Source organism: Pelophylax lessonae (assembly GCF_965119305.1).
Source record: "Pelophylax lessonae genome assembly, chromosome: 4".
NCBI lineage: Eukaryota > Metazoa > Chordata > Amphibia > Anura > Ranidae > Pelophylax > Pelophylax lessonae.
The window spans coordinates 215,285,478-215,303,698 of NC_138771.1; the positions used below are offsets into that span (position 1 = coordinate 215,285,478).

Below are 18,221 nucleotides of genomic sequence, written 5' to 3' on the forward strand. Positions count from 1 at the left end.
TGTTTTTACAGCGATTTGCGTTTTTAAATCTACTCAAACTTTCAAAAAAAAAAAAGGCATAAAAATAAAGCAAGCAGTAAAATCGAGGCAAAAATCGCAGTTAAAAAAACATGAAAACCACAGCAAAAAGCACTGCGGAAACACTAAAAAGCAACATGCACAGGTGTGAATTGAGCCTTAGTCGTGATCTGGCTGCTGATGGTGGGAGTGGTGGAGGACTGAACAATAGCCTTGGGGGAGGAGAACTGACAGTCTGTGTAGCCTCCACCTGATGGCGAAGGTGGACTGGCGGTACTACCACACGGTGGAGGTGTGGATGGAACAGGGGGAGCTTCCTGAGCTCCACTGTGACCCGAGGAGCTAGAATACTTACACGGGAACACAGACTATCTGGGACAGATGTGCTTCTTCTACATCAGCCGGGGTTCCCAAACCAAGCACAACAGAGGAGGACCAGACCGTGTATACAGGTGGGAACCAGGGCGCATATGGGAGGGGGGGGGGGGGGGGGGACAAGACCAGTGAGTATACAGGAGGAGAAAGGGGGGACCAGACCCAGTGTATAAAGAGGAGGGGGGGGGAACCAGACCCAGGTGTGTATACAGAGAAGTGGGAGGGATGTATATAGGGGGAACCAGGGTGTACATGGAGGGACAGGGCTCGACAAATCCCAGGTCATCGTGGCGACCAGAAACTGCATCCCAGCACTTGTCCACTCACTGCCAGCACCAGGCGCGACCAACTCCCATTGCCCGAAGCCCCGGATATGCAGCTCTGGGCAGCTGATCCAGCTCCAACATCTAAAAACAGAACAAAGAAAAAAAAAAAAAACACTACAAACCTGCAGCAGAGCCAAAGTTTCTCTCTTCTTCTCTACACAATGGCATCCCCTCCACCCCCTTCCCCAGCAGAGACACCGCCACCGTGCAGAAAGGCTCCCCCACACACCCCTCTCCACCAGCCAATCTGTGCTCACCATGGCCCACCCCTCCTGCTCCCAGCACCTGGAGCTGGAGGCGAACAGAGTCCAGCACAGCATGTCACACACCAAAAACCCCAGCCCCAACAACCTCAAGTGTCAAATCCCCACATTTGGAGAGCCCCAAGGAGATACGTGTCCCCTGAAACCACCCAGTGAGAAAACTGTCCCACCCAGCAACATGACTGGCTCCATTCCCCTCCGTGTGCAAACTCAAGATCTGCCATCTCCATTGTCGAAAATAAAGCCGTTCATCAAAAAAATAAAAAAAATTGGTTCCCAACTATTTTGGCTGGCTCCAAGATTAAATGCAAATTCGTCAAGCCCTGCTTTTACCGTACACTTAAAATTGTAAATAGTTGTAAAGAACAACCACAGACAGACTAAAACGAATACAGTGTAGTGCAACATAAATCTCCAAAAACAAAATATAAAAAAATCTTTTCTAAAAAATGTTTCTGCACCTGAGAAGCAAGGAGGAGACGGAGTTATCTAGTTGGGAATCTGTTGATTGAGAAAGTTATTTAAAGTCGTTGTAAACCCACCTTTAGAACTTTTACCTATAGGTAGGCCTTCCCTATAGGTACTGTAAATATCTCCTTGCACCGTTTAAGAGATATTTACATTGCACGCAGCCGATGACGTCACTGGCACATACGCCCTGAAGAAAAGGCCGCCTGTGCGATTTCTTCTGAGCCCTGTGCCGTGATCGGCGGCTCCCGCGACCATGCATGGCATCACGCGGCTCCGGCCAGTAATACAACGGGAGTCCGCAAACCCGGAAGGAAGACGGGCGAAGATAGATCTGGCCACCAGCAGGGACGATATAGGCTTCGTTTGCAGGTAAGTATCACATAATGTGCTAGTGTGCAATGCATACTAGCACATTATGCATTTACTTTGCAGGGATGAAAAAAAAAAAATAAGACCAAAGAGTTTACTTTAACGCATTGAGGTTAGCAGGCATTTTGTCTGGTGGAGGAGTCACACCTGTGCATGCATGTTTATTCATCAAGTCATCGTTGTCTCTGAGCTTTTGTGAAAAATGTATTTTGAAAAGGTGGACACATTCACATTTTTGAAACATTATTGTCTTTTGCGTTTTTTTCTTTTTTGGTTTTGGAGATTTAGGTTTCGCTACACTGTATTAATTTTAGTCTAATATTTTGGTGGTGTGAATGCCTGAGCAACACATTATTTTATTTTCACTTAATTGTTTGCGCTGATTGTATTTATATATCCTTTTTATACCACAAACATAGGAGCTGCTTACTAAACTGTTTTGGAGAACACAGGCTCTAGGGCAGTTATCTTTATCTGGCTCCACAACTTAGAAGGCATTAACCTGGAACCAACATGCCATTTACAGGTCAATGACTCACCAATTAGTTATAGGAGGTATGGCATTTCTGGAACTGGCACCTTCAAAAATAAGTCTTCAATGGCCGCTTCCATATGATTATATCCTGACAGGTGTCTTTTTACTAAATGTATTACCAAAAAAACGATAAATCAATGTTTTGCTCTTGCTCATTTTCCGAGCTTCAAGGCTAAACTTGTACTTTAAAATCAACACAACATTAACTAAAATCAACACAACATTAACTAACAAATCAAATGCATTCGAACCGAGCTCTAAATCCGTAGAAAAACAGCATTTCTTTTTTCATGTGTAACACTCCCCATGATCTGCAAGGCACTGTCTGCAACGCAGATTGATTTCACACCACAGAACAAAGTGTTACCATCTCTTATTAGTTACACAATGGGAGTCAACCATACAGAAATACAGACAAGAAGAGCAGAATTTGTTCTAGGAGGACAAATGCATGAATATGAGCAGCGCTTAATGTTTCTAAGTAAGACATTTAACATATTTTTCAAGTAAATACAAAAAGGAAGGCTGCATATCTCATAGGCTGGCTATAAAAAAAAAAAATATATCCATTCTCATAAAATTTGACCATTGCTTACAATTTTCAGGACATTTCCTCTGTACCAGAGGAGGCTAAGGGGGTTACTTCAAATTTTATTTTCACACAAGATTCACAAAGCTTTCACTCAAAATGCATAAAATGGAAACAAGTGGAAAAATGTGACTCTTAGGTGAAAATTGTGTGAATCTTGTATGAAAATATTTTATAATGGACAACCAGGTGTCACAGAGTGATATGTTGCATCCTTTTTTGGAAGGTCTCTGTGTAATTGGACCCCAATCTGTGAAGGGAAGGAGAAGTAAGGCAGCCACGGGTGAAAGGTAAAATTCCCGCATCAACACAGTGTTGATGGGGGAATCCCTCCTGCAGCACTACTGTATTTTACGAGAGCCATCCCTGCCAGTAAAACACAATGATTTGTGTTGCCAGCAATAATCGTTCAGGAAAAACCCAACAGGCTGCTTGTTGGATTGACATGTGTACAACCAGGGTGCCCATACACGGATCAAAATTCAGCCAGTCTCTGCTGAACTGGTCAAATTTTGATTCATGTATTGCCAGCTTAACACACTTTTCCCACAGGGAGGCATTAGTGCAAAGGTGAGCTAATACTTCCTCATCCAACTTTCTCATGCAAAAGAAATCAAATGGGGCTGCCAATTTGATTTTCTGTAGATCTCCAATGAATAATCAGTCATGAGCAGGGATGGCACCCTGCATTACTGCCTAACTAATGGCACATATTTAATGAAGAACAAACTGATTAAAAAGAAGAGCATTTGACCCTTACATTGTCATGTTACAATGGTCTACTAATGCAAGACAATGTTTACAATTCGATTAGGAACATCTACATGTCCCCCACAACTATGGGAGATATCCCATGCCCAAGAATTCTTGAGGGACAACAATTGACTGGGTTATATTATGGCTTAGCTAATCACCATTGTTTTAGCCCAAGACAGGCCGGCTCCGGAGATATCTGCAGAGTGCCTCCTCCGCTCCTTCATAGATAAAAACAACTGTACATAGTGGTCAGTCATAAGGAACTTTATTCAGTGGTGAGATCATGCACACATGGCCAGCTGCCCACCAACTAATGCCTGTAGGCTGCTTTATCCTAAGCTTACGTGCATTTCCATACACTATGTAATTCCCACTACAGATGCTCAAACCTTGTGAACAGTGCATGGCTACACCATAATCAAAGCCTGCTTAATATGATGACCATACAATCACAGTTAAGCTATTATGTCTGTAATTGAATCAGAATGATAACAAAGACTAATTCATTTTGATTGCTCGAAGATGTCAAATGACAGAAAGCAGCTTATCATTCTATTTGTTTCAAGGGAACTTTTAAACGTGAACTAAAAGCAGCACTCCTATTAACTATCAGCTTAGGTCACTCTCCAGCAACCATTACTTTATTAGAGGTGGAAATGTCTAGTGCCTTCATCTTGGGGCTCACAGGTACCACATCAGACATTGGATGCCTTTTCTACAGTACTAAAGATGATAGTCTTGTTCAACATTATTAATAATAGTCATGGGACAACCAAAGTCACAAAATAAAGCTAAACATTTTTAGGCTGTTGTTAATAACTGGCATGACAACTGCAGGGTTTGTAGACAGTTGTTTGGAGGTCATACAATAGTCTACCTAAGCTATGCCCATTCCTAATCTGTTTCAAGTTCCTACACAAGTAAGTTGAGAGCACCTGTCTATAGGATCCATGGAATGTATAGCACAAAGCATTATACCCACCCAGTACACAGGCATTGGTAACAGAGGATGCTAAACCAAAAGTCCCTGCCTGCCTCCAAAGACGCCCAAAAAATGCCTGCAACAAAAACGCCCAGGTGGAGCGGAGCCCCATCCATGTGCTACTAAAAATTCTAAGAAAAATTATCTTTTTTTTCTGGTTCTGGACATGCTACAGAGCTGAAACTTCACAGGTACACTTTTTAGACCCCCCAGACACTAAATCCAAAAAAAGTCATGCCTGCCTCCAAAAATGCCCGATAAATGCCTGCAACAAAAACGCCCAGGTGGAGAGGAGCCCTATGCCTGTGCTACTAAAAATTCTAAGAAAAATGATCTTTTTTTCTAGTTCAGGACCATTTTAATGGAAAGTCGGATCACAAGTCGCTTCAAATAAGATAAGGAGGCGACCCCCATTGAAGTCTATGGGACAAGTCGGATACAAGTCGCCTCAAAGTAGTACAGGACCCTTTTATGAAGTCGGAGCGACTTGAGTAGTGCCAATTAAGACGGCACTTACTGATTAACATTGCTTTTGTTATGTCAAGCAACTTGGGGTGACTTGAGGGCACACAAGTCGCAGCAGTGTGAATGGACTCTTAGTGTGGATGGATCAATCTGTTAAGATTTCCTTCATTCAGCCCAAGGTTGAAAAGCACAAATCTATGTGTATAGCCAGCCTAACACCCATTTGGGTTGAACATGTTATCCTTATACCTCCTTGTCTGGGGTAAATACTGTAAGTACTGTAAATGTAGTTTACAGGTTATATTCAGGATATAAATTAAACATTTACATTTTAATACTTGCACTACATTCACAGTTCTTGTGTGTGTGTGAACTTAACCCCTTTCCACCCACCACAGCATCCCTTTAACTGGGCTCTAATGCCCAAGGGGTGAGAGGTCTTCCTGGTCACGTGACCACTGTGATTGGCTGTCATAGCAGTCACGTAGTTTGGAGTCAGTCCCGCCAATCCCCAAATCATTATTCAAACCTTTGACAGCTTATTCTTTGTGCTTGAAATGTGCTTTTAGTACAGAAACCTCTACCAACCATTGTTGCATATATGGGTGGTGTGCGTGGGCATTAAAGAATATGTAAACCAAACACTTCATATTTCTGATATGTTCCTGCTGTACCACATACTTGTATGAAAAAGAATCCTGGTACCTTTGTTTTACTTCTTTTATGTGAAATCCCTGGTGTTCCTGCCAGTCCATCTGCTTTCCTATTAAGACTGACCACACTAGGCATTAGAGTAGAGCATGGTCAGTTCTCTAGCTGTGCTGGGAACTTAGCACGCTCTCCTCCAATAATCAGACTTGTCCTGACACACCCCCACTGCACAGACTTTCACTGGTAAGGTCAGTGTGCGGTTGCTTCTCCTCCCAGCAGCTCTTATGCAGCTGAGAACAGAGGGAATGTGATCACTTATAATAAGGGCAAAAAATTATTTTTTTTATATATCTATACACAAAGGTTTTACCTTTAATTTCTAGTTTAAGTTCCGGTTCACATTAGTACAATGACAGACATCGCATGTGATTCGGAGCGCACTGCGATGTCTGTGTGATGCGAATTCAGCCATACAGATTGTATGGCTGAATTCCCATTGGATTAAGACACCACATGCACAGGACTCTTTTTTTGGGTCCGCAGCAGAACCAGATCACATGGTGGTTCACACCTCTGCGATCTGATTCCTGTCCGAACTGACAGTTCACACTGCGATATGTGAACTGATCTGGGAGTGTCGTTAACTTTGTATTGACATCCCATCAATTTGCATATGGCAGTGTGAACTGCCTGCGATTTAAATGTGATGCGGGAACCTGCAGTGGATTTGCAGGGTTCCCCTATTGCATATATGTGAACCGGCACTAAACTGAATGGGTTGTTTAACAAAAGGAGGGTTTAAATAAACTTTAAGCCCATTATTTTTGCTGCCACTCATATGCGTTAGGTGGGCAGCAAGAGATTCAATGCAGGCAAAAGAATCTGGGAAATATAAACACGTTATGCTTTAAAGGCCAGGTTCATGCGATTTTACTGCGATTTTGTAGCCGGCGGTCAAAATGTTCCTATCCTGAACGAGAGTCTGTATACTTGTAAAAGCCTAAGTGTATACCGACTTATAGGCTTTTATTGAGTGGAGTTTAGGAGCTTGGCAAAAAAAATGGCAAAAGCTCCTAAACTCACGTTTAGAAGCTGTAGTGTACATAAGCACTTAGGCTCCGTTCACATCAAGGCGTCCCGGACTGCGTGCGAAATCGCCGCAATTCTGCCCACAACCCCGAGGGACGTGCTTGCTATTCCCGTTACTTAGTCATGCAATTGGGGTGCCATTGGAAGTAACCTATGATCGCAAGTGAGTCCCCTGACTTGCAGCGATTCGGGATCACAGGCACAATAGCAGCATTTCACCCGCGATCCGGGATGCCTAGACGTGAACGGAGCCTTACACGTGTTTAGAGGATCTAAGCTGCCCCTGGATGCACAGAATTCTATTATCTCTAAATGCAGCTAAACCCAAAAAAAAACCATCACTGCACAGTGTGCCTTTTACCATTTAGTCCTCATGCACTCAGGGAGTTTGAAAAAACGAGCTGCAAAGCCAGTTCTGACGCCAGGAAAAATCAGCTTTAAAAACTCACTTTTAGATTTGTTTTGCATTGGCTTTAATGAGCGTTTAGCAGCCTGTCTTCTATTTTCCACTCTCAAATCCAACTACTACAGCTTAAAAATGCTTGAAGCGGCTTAACGCTGTATACAGCATTAACACACGTTTAGCCAGGCGTTTTGACAACCCAACGCCGCTGCTCCAGAATATTTTTTTTACAGCTTAAAAACGCCCATGCCACTTACGGCTCCAAACCTGTGAGTGCATGGACACCTAGAACATGGAGAGGAGTTTTTTTTTTTTACGGCTTAAAAACATCTGACGCTGCTAAAAGCGGCTATAAAAATGCCCTGTGTGAATGAGGCCTTAAAATCATAACGTGCTTTTATAAGGGTTTAGAAAAGTCCTATAAACATATATGCAATACCCAGAGTGAATAATCCAGCTAGGACCATCCAGCAATAGAGACACACAATCATCTCCTTCAGAAAATCAATTTACCATATCGTTGCAATACTTTACAGGAATAGTTACAATTTCTCCCACGTGCCAGCTGCTCACCGATACTGTCCTCTGATACAGACAGAAAGTTTCATGACAAAACTATTTAGTTGTGTTCAGAAAACTCCCCAGCTCAGGTGTGTGTAAGAGGGGGGGTTGGGAAATCGGCTACTGTAACATCCAACAAACAAGACCCAGCAAGTCTGAACTGTACAATTTAGCCAGCGGTCTCCATCCCCCAACACACTCCTCCTATGACTAAATATGCTAAAGCATGTTTTTATCCCATTCACAACCCTGTTCAAAGAGTACTAAGCACGCCCTGACCTCCACTGCTTACTTTATCTTGTCATATACCCCCCCCCCCCCCTCCAGGTCTCACAGACCATGGCAGGGATGAGACATTCCTTAAAAAAAAAAAAAAAGTTTGTTGTTTTTTACAGCTCCTTGATTGAAAACTTTGCAAGCAAGGTATGAAAACAAACATAAAAATAAAACAATATAAAAAAAATAAATAAGTTTGTTGTTTTTTACAGCTCCTTGATTGAAAACTTTGCAAGCAAGGTATGAAAACAAACATAAAAATAAAACACAATATAAAAAAAAAAACAAATAAAATTGTAAAGCGCTGCGCAAACTGTTGGCACTATATAAATCCTTTATAATAATAATAAAATACAAAACACAAGGTATATGGCTTCATTCACACAGCCGTAAAAAAAAAAAGCATTTACAAGCTTTTAATTAACAGATCTGGAAGCAGCTGCATTATTTTCAATGGAGACATTCACACAGGTGTGTCAACATGCACAGCGCTCAATTCCGCAACGCTAAATCCGAAAACCAGCGTCTGAGGACATACGTACACATGCATGTCAGATGTAGGTATTGAAAAAAAATAAAAAACACACAGGATAGTTTTACATAATTACTGATCATTACATAGGAATGTTTGTGATAGAAAAAAAAAAGTGTAATGAGATCAGTCAAATTTTTGTGAACATAGCCTAAAAACACAATATAAACAAAACATAAAATACAAAAATAAAACCTAAAAGCACAAAAAAAAAAAAAAACAGCTGCGCCAGGCAGAATCTGGAAGCAGAGGTGCACATCAACCAATCAGCTTCTCGTTCTCACTTTCAAAGCCTAACTTAAGAAAGGGACGATGGAAAATGATTGGTTAATGTGCACGGCTGCTCCAGTTTCTGTTGTATTATAAAAATTCCCCCCCAAAAAACAAATTTTAAAACAGAAAAAAAAAAAAAAAGAAAAAGAAGGGGGGCCTTAATAATAAAATAAAAAAAAAAAAAAAACGAAATTAAAAAAATAAATAAAAAAAGGAAGAACTGTCAGGCCATGTAGTAAGTAGGAGGAGAGTGAGGTTAGCAGTGGAGGAGGAAGCATGTGATTTAATGACTGGCAGCAGGTATAAGGTGACCATTGAAGCCACAAGTGCTGTGTCCACACAACCCTCCTGACTCCATGCACTCACCCCTCACCTCTCCTCTCCTCCCCGCTCTGACTAAGTTGACGTTAAAGTCCAGCATTGGTCGCATGCGGCCAGCCCGGTGTGGTGAGGAGAGGGCGGACATAGTAATGAGGGAACGGTCTCCTCTCCAACAGGTGCCCCTCACACACACACGGTCACTCACACGCTGTCACACTCACCCAAGTTGCAGTCAGTGTCGGGCTGTCCCCTGTCGGTGTCCCCGGTAGTCCAGCACTCAGCCCTCAGCTCCCATATCTGAGCCTCCCGCCCCCGCCGCTCCGATCCGATCAATGAGCAGAGCCAGGCACACCTGTGGGCGATGCACACATCCGCTCTCCAGCACAATACCAGACAGGAAGCAGAAAAAACACGGAGAGAGAGAGAGGAGAGGAGAGGAGAGAGAGGGAGAGGGGAGAGAGACGAGTCCAGCCTTCCACTCAGGATCGGGTTACAGCCTGGCCGTGCGGAGGAATGGGAGGGGCGGGGGGAGCTCACATCGGGCGGGGGCGGAGGGGGGGAGATCCATGACAAAGACTCCGGGCTCCGCACTCACACCACTCCATACATAAACTACTGGGACTCTTCTACTATGCTAGGGATAGAGGAACCCATGGGTGATGGGGTGCAGATTCCCTCCCCGAGTGTCCATTGTTCTCACTGCTTACATGGAGAGTGAATACATCGAGGAGCAGAAACATCTCTCATATACTAACGAGAATACAACTATGATATAAAGGATCCCTCGTATACTAAAGAGAATACATCTATGGTATAAAGGATCTCTCATATACTAAAGAGAATACATCTATGATATAAAGGATCCCTCGTATACTAAAGAGAATACATCTATGATATAAAGTATCCCTCATATACTAAAGACAATACATCTATGATATAAAAGATCCATCATATACTAAAGAGAATACAACTATGATATAAAGGATCCCTCGTATACTAAAGAGAATACATCTATGATATAAAGGATCCATCATATACTAAGGAGAATACCTCTATGATATAAAGGATCCCTCATATACTAAAGAGAATACATCTATGATATAAAGGATCCATCATATACTAAAGAGAATACATCTATGATATATAGGATTCCTCATATACTAAAGAGAATACATCTATGATATAAAGGATCCCTCATATACTAAAGAGAATACATCTATGATATAAAGTATCCCTCATATACTAAAGACAATACATCTATGATATAAAAGATCCATCATATACTAAAGAGAATACAACTATGATATAAAGGATCCCTCGTATACTAAAGAGAATACATCTATGATATAAAGGATCCATCATATACTAAGGAGAATACCTCTATGATATAAAGGATCCCTCATATACTAAAGAGAATACATCTATGATATAAAGGATCCATCATATACTAAAGAGAATACATCTATGATATATAGGATTCCTCATATACTAAAGAGAATACATCTATGACATAAAGGATCCATCATATACTAAAGAGAATACAACTATGATATAAGGATCCCTCGTATACTAAAGAGAATACATCTATGGTATAAAGGATCTCTCATATACTAAAGAGAATACATCTATGATATAAAGGATCCATCATATACTAAAGAGAATACATCTATGATATAAAGGATCCCTCATATACTAAAGAGAATACATCTATGATATAAAGTATCCCTCATATACTAAAGAGAATACATCTATGATATAAAAGATCCATCATATACTAAAGAGAATACAACTATGATAGAAAGGATCCCTCGTATACTAAAGAGAATACATCTATGATATAAAGGATCCATCATATACTAAGGAGAATACCTCTATGATATAAAGGATCCCTCATATACTAAAGAGAATACATCTATGATATAAAGGATCCATCATATACTAAAGAGAATACATCTATGATATATAGGATTCCTCATATACTAAAGAGAATACATCTATGATATAAAGGATCCCTCATATACTAAAGAGAATACATCTATGATATAAAGGATCCCTCATATACTAAAGAGAATACATCTATGATATAAAGATCTCTCATATACTAAAGAGAATACATCTATGATATAAAGTATCCCTCATATACTAAAGAGAATACATCTATGGTATAAAGGAACCCTAATATACTAAAGAGAATACATCTATGATATAAAGGATCCCTCATATACTAAAGAGAATACCTCTATGATATAAAGGATCCCTCATATACTAAAGAGAATACATCTATGATATAAAAGATCCATCATATACTAAAGAGAATACAACTATGATATAAAATATCCATCATATACTAAAGAGTATACATCTATGATATAAAGGATCTCTCATATACTAAAGAGAATACATCTATGATATAAAGGATCCCTCATATACTAAAGAGAATACATCTATGATATAAAGTATCCCTCATATACTAAAGAGAATACATCTATGATATAAAAGATCCATCATATACTAAAGAGAATACAACTATGATATAAAGGATCCCTCGTATACTAAAGAGAATACATCTATGATATAAAGGATCCATCATATACTAAGGAGAATACCTCTATGATATAAAGGATCCCTCATATACTAAAGAGAATACATCTATGATATAAAGGATCCATCATATACTAAAGAGAATACATCTATGATATATAGGATTCCTCATATACTAAAGAGAATACATCTATGATATAAAGGATCCATCATATACTAAAGAGAATACATCTATGATATAAATGATCCATCATATACTAAAGAGAATACATCTATGATATAAAGGATCCCTCGTATACTAAAGAGAATACATCTATGGTATAAAGGATCTCTCATATACTAAAGAGAATACATCTATGATATAAAGGATCCATCATATACTAAAGAGAATACATCTATGATATAAAGGATCCCTCATATACTAAAGAGAATACCTCTATGATATAAAGTATCCCTCATATACTAAAGAGAATACATCTATGATATAAAAGATCCATCATATACTAAAGAGAATACAACTATGATATAAAGGATCCCTCGTATACTAAAGAGAATACATCTATGATATAAAGGATCCATCATATACTAAGGAGAATACCTCTATGATATAAAGGATCCCTCATATACTAAAGAGAATACATCTATGATATAAAGGATCCATCATATACTAAAGAGAATACATCTATGATATATAGGATTCCTCATATACTAAAGAGAATACATCTATGATATAAAGGATCCCTCATATACTAAAGAGAATACATCTATGATATAAAGGATCCCTCATATACTAAAGAGAATACATCTATGATATAAAGATCTCTCATATACTAAAGAGAATACATCTATGATATAAAGTATCCCTCATATACTAAAGAGAATACATCTATGGTATAAAGGATCCCTAATATACTAAAGAGAATACATCTATGATATAAAGGATCCCTCATATACTAAAGAGAATACCTCTATGATATAAAGGATCCCTCATATACTAAAGAGAATACATCTATGATATAAAAGATCCATCATATACTAAAGAGAATACAACTATGATATAAAGGATCCCTCGTATACTAAAGAGAATACATCTATGATATAAAGGATCCATCATATACTAAGGAGAATACCTCTATGATATAAAGGATCCCTCATATACTAAAGAGAATACATCTATGATATAAAGGATCCCTCATATACTAAAGAGAATACATCTATGATATAAAGGATCCCTCATATACTAAAGAGAATACATCTATGATATAAAGTATCCCTCATATACTAAAGAGAATACATCTATGATATAAAATATCCATCATATACTAAAGAGTATACATCTATGATATAAAGGATCTCTCATATACTAAAGAGAATACATCTATGATATAAAGGATCCCTCATATACTAAAGAGAATACATCTATGATATAAAAGATCCATCATATACTAAAGAGAATACAACTATGATATAAAGGATCCCTCGTATACTAAAGAGAATACATCTATGATATAAAGGATCCATCATATACTAAGGAGAATACCTCTATGATATAAAGGATCCCTCATATACTAAAGAGAATACATCTATGATATAAAGGATCCATCATATACTAAAGAGAATACATCTATGATATATAGGATTCCTCATATACTAAAGAGAATACATCTATGATATAAAGGATCCATCATATACTAAAGAGAATACATCTATGATATAAATGATCCATCATATACTAAAGAGAATACATCTATGATATAAAGGATCCCTCGTATACTAAAGAGAATACATCTATGGTATAAAGGATCTCTCATATACTAAAGAGAATACATCTATGATATAAAGGATCCATCATATACTAAAGAGAATACATCTATGATATAAAGGATCCCTCATATACTAAAGAGAATACATCTATGATATAAAGTATCCCTCATATACTAAAGAGAATACATCTATGATATAAAAGATCCATCATATACTAAAGAGAATACAACTATGATATAAAGGATCCCTCGTATACTAAAGAGAATACATCTATGATATAAAGGATCCATCATATACTAAGGAGAATACCTCTATGATATAAAGGATCCCTCATATACTAAAGAGAATACATCTATGATATAAAGGATCCATCATATACTAAAGAGAATACATCTATGATATATAGGATTCCTCATATACTAAAGAGAATACATCTATGATATAAAGGATCCCTCATATACTAAAGAGAATACATCTATGATATAAAGGATCCCTCATATACTAAAGAGAATACATCTATGATATAAAGATCTCTCATATACTAAAGAGAATACATCTATGATATAAAGTATCCCTCATATACTAAAGAGAATACATCTATGGTATAAAGGATCCCTAATATACTAAAGAGAATACATCTATGATATAAAGGATCCCTCATATACTAAAGAGAATACCTCTATGATATAAAGGATCCCTCATATACTAAAGAGAATACATCTATGATATAAAAGATCCATCATATACTAAAGAGAATACAACTATGATATAAAGGATCCCTCGTATACTAAAGAGAATACATCTATGATATAAAGGATCCATCATATACTAAGGAGAATACCTCTATGATATAAAGGATCCCTCATATACTAAAGAGAATACATCTATGATATAAAGGATCCCTCATATACTAAAGAGAATACATCTATGATATAAAGGATCCCTCATATACTAAAGAGAATACATCTATGATATAAAGTATCCCTCATATACTAAAGAGAATACATCTATGATATAAAATATCCATCATATACTAAAGAGTATACATCTATGATATAAAGGATCTCTCATATACTAAAGAGAATACATCTATGATATAAAGGATCCCTCATATACTAAAGAGAATACATCTATGATATAAAAGATCCATCATATACTAAAGAGAATACAACTATGATATAAAGGATCCCTCGTATACTAAAGAGAATACATCTATGATATAAAGGATCCATCATATACTAAGGAGAATACCTCTATGATATAAAGGATCCCTCATATACTAAAGAGAATACATCTATGATATAAAGGATCCATCATATACTAAAGAGAATACATCTATGATATATAGGATTCCTCATATACTAAAGAGAATACATCTATGATATAAAGGATCCATCATATACTAAAGAGAATACATCTATGATATAAATGATCCATCATATACTAAAGAGAATACATCTATGATATAAAGGATCCCTCGTATTCTAAAGAGAATACATCTATGGTATAAAGGATCTCTCATATACTAAAGAGAATACATCTATGATATAAAGGATCCATCATATACTAAAGAGAATACATCTATGATATAAAGGATCCCTCATATACTAAAGAGAATACATCTATGATATAAAGTATCCCTCATATACTAAAGAGAATACATCTATGATATAAAAGATCCATCATATACTAAAGAGAATACAACTATGATATAAAGGATCCCTCGTATACTAAAGAGAATACATCTATGATATAAAGGATCCATCATATACTAAGGAGAATACCTCTATGATATAAAGGATCCCTCATATACTAAAGAGAATACATCTATGATATAAAGGATCCATCATATACTAAAGAGAATACATCTATGATATATAGGATTCCTCATATACTAAAGAGAATACATCTATGATATAAAGGATCCCTCATATACTAAAGAGAATACATCTATGATATAAAGGATCCCTCATATACTAAAGAGAATACATCTATGATATAAAGATCTCTCATATACTAAAGAGAATACATCTATGATATAAAGTATCCCTCATATACTAAAGAGAATACATCTATGGTATAAAGGATCCCTAATATACTAAAGAGAATACATCTATGATATAAAGGATCCCTCATATACTAAAGAGAATACCTCTATGATATAAAGGATCCCTCATATACTAAAGAGAATACATCTATGATATAAAAGATCCATCATATACTAAAGAGAATACAACTATGATATAAAGGATCCCTCGTATACTAAAGAGAATACATCTATGATATAAAGGATCCATCATATACTAAGGAGAATACCTCTATGATATAAAGGATCCCTCATATACTAAAGAGAATACATCTATGATATAAAGGATCCCTCATATACTAAAGAGAATACATCTATGATATAAAGGATCCCTCATATACTAAAGAGAATACATCTATGATATAAAGTATCCCTCATATACTAAAGAGAATACATCTATGATATAAAATATCCATCATATACTAAAGAGTATACATCTATGATATAAAGGATCTCTCATATACTAAAGAGAATACATCTATGATATAAAGGATCCCTCATATACTAAAGAGAATACATCTATGATATAAAGTATCCCTCATATACTAAAGAGAATACATCTATGATATAAAAGATCCATCATATACTAAAGAGAATACAACTATGATATAAAGGATCCCTCGTATACTATAGAGAATACATCTATGATATAAAGGATCCATCATATACTAAGGAGAATACCTCTAAGATATAAAGGATCCCTCATATACTAAAGAGAATACATCTATGATATAAAGGATCCATCATATACTAAAGAGAATACATCTATGATATATAGGATTCCTCATATACTAAAGAGAATACATCTATGATATAAAGGATCCCTCATATACTAAAGAGAATACATCTATGATATAAAGGATCCCTCATATACTAAAGAGAATACATCTATGATATAAAGTATCCCTCATATACTAAAGAGAATACATCTATGATATAAAGATCTCTTATATACTAAAGAGAATACATCTATGATATAAAGTATCCCTCATATACTAAAGAGAATACATCTATGGTATAAAAGATCCCTAATATACTAAAGAGAATACATCTATGATATAAAGGATCCCTCATATACTAAAGAGAATACCTCTATGATATAAAGGATCCCTCATATACTAAAGAGAATACATCTATGATATAAAAGATCCATCATATACTAAAGAGAATACAACTATGATATAAAGGATCCCTCGTATACTAAAGAGAATACATCTATGATATAAAGGATCCATCATATACTAAGGAGAATACCTCTATGATATAAAGGATCCCTCATATACTAAAGAGAATACATCTATGATATAAAGGATCCCTCATATACTAAAGAGAATACATCTATGATATAAAGGATCCCTCATACTAAAGAGAATACATCTATGATATAAAGGATCCCTCATATACTAAAGAGAATACATCTATGATATAAAGTATCCCTCATATACTAAAGAGAATACATCTATGATATAAAAGATCCATCATATACTAAAGAGAATACAACTATGATATAAAGGATCCCTCGTATACTAAAGAGAATACATCTATGATATAAAGGATCCATCATATACTAAGGAGAATACCTCTATGATATAAAGGATCCCTCATATACTAAAGAGAATACATCTATGATATAAAGGATCCATCATATACTAAAGAGAATACATCTATGATATATAGGATTCCTCATATACTAAAGAGAATACATCTATGATATAAAGGATCCCTCATATACTAAAGAGAATACATCTATGATATAAAGATCTCTCATATACTAAAGAGAATACATCTATGATATAAAGGATCCCTCATATACTAAAGAGAATACATCTATGATATAAAGATCTCTTATATACTAAAGAGAATACATCTATGATATAAAGGATCCCTCATATACTAAAGAGAATACATCTATGATATAAAAGATCCATCATATACTAAAGAGAATACATTTATGATATAAACTTCCCTCATATACTAAAGAGACTACATCTATGACATAAACCACATGTGTCAAACACAAGGCCCGTGGGCCGAATCCGGCCCTCTGGGCAATTTAATGTGGCCCTCCGGCCCTCCTCCAGTCCCTGTGCTTTCTACTTTCCAGCAATGCCTCCAGCTTCCTCCCAGCAGCAGCACATGTTAAGGGTGGTGTAAGGGAGTGTGGAGGGCTCTTCTTCTGATGGAGGCTCCTGACGTCTTATGCAAGGGTAGGGGATGCTCTGAACATCTAGTCTTACAGATACAACTGGCCCTTTTGAGGGCAATTATATTGCTGATTCGGCCCTCAATTAAATTGAGTTTGCCACCCCTGATATAAACATTCCTCATATACTAAATGTGTATAAATGCCTAGGCCAATCCTGTCAAAACCAAATCCCAGAAATAATATTAAAAACAAAAAAAGAGAAAGCAGGACTTTTTAGGTGTTGAACTCCCCCCCTCAGGTACTAATAAAATTACACACATATTTGTAAAAAAATTCACTTTATTATATAAAGTTAAAAAGCTCCAATCAGTGGAGACATAGCACAAAGTATAAGAAGAGTATATGACATTGTATCACATTAAAAAAGAT

The 18,221-nt window shown here is 36.8% G+C and overlaps 1 protein-coding gene across 1 annotated transcript in view; it reads right to left on the reverse strand.

Annotated features, from left to right (window-relative positions):
• The window catches only part of PLXNB2 (plexin B2), a 560,635-nt gene extending 550,948 nt beyond the window's left edge, over positions 1 to 9,687 (reverse strand). The window contains exon 1 of the mRNA XM_082254716.1: positions 9,477 to 9,687. The gene's annotated coding sequence lies outside the window, so the exon portion shown is untranslated. The remainder of the gene's footprint in view (positions 1 to 9,476) is intronic.
• Positions 9,688 to 18,221: the final 8,534 nt, after the last annotated feature.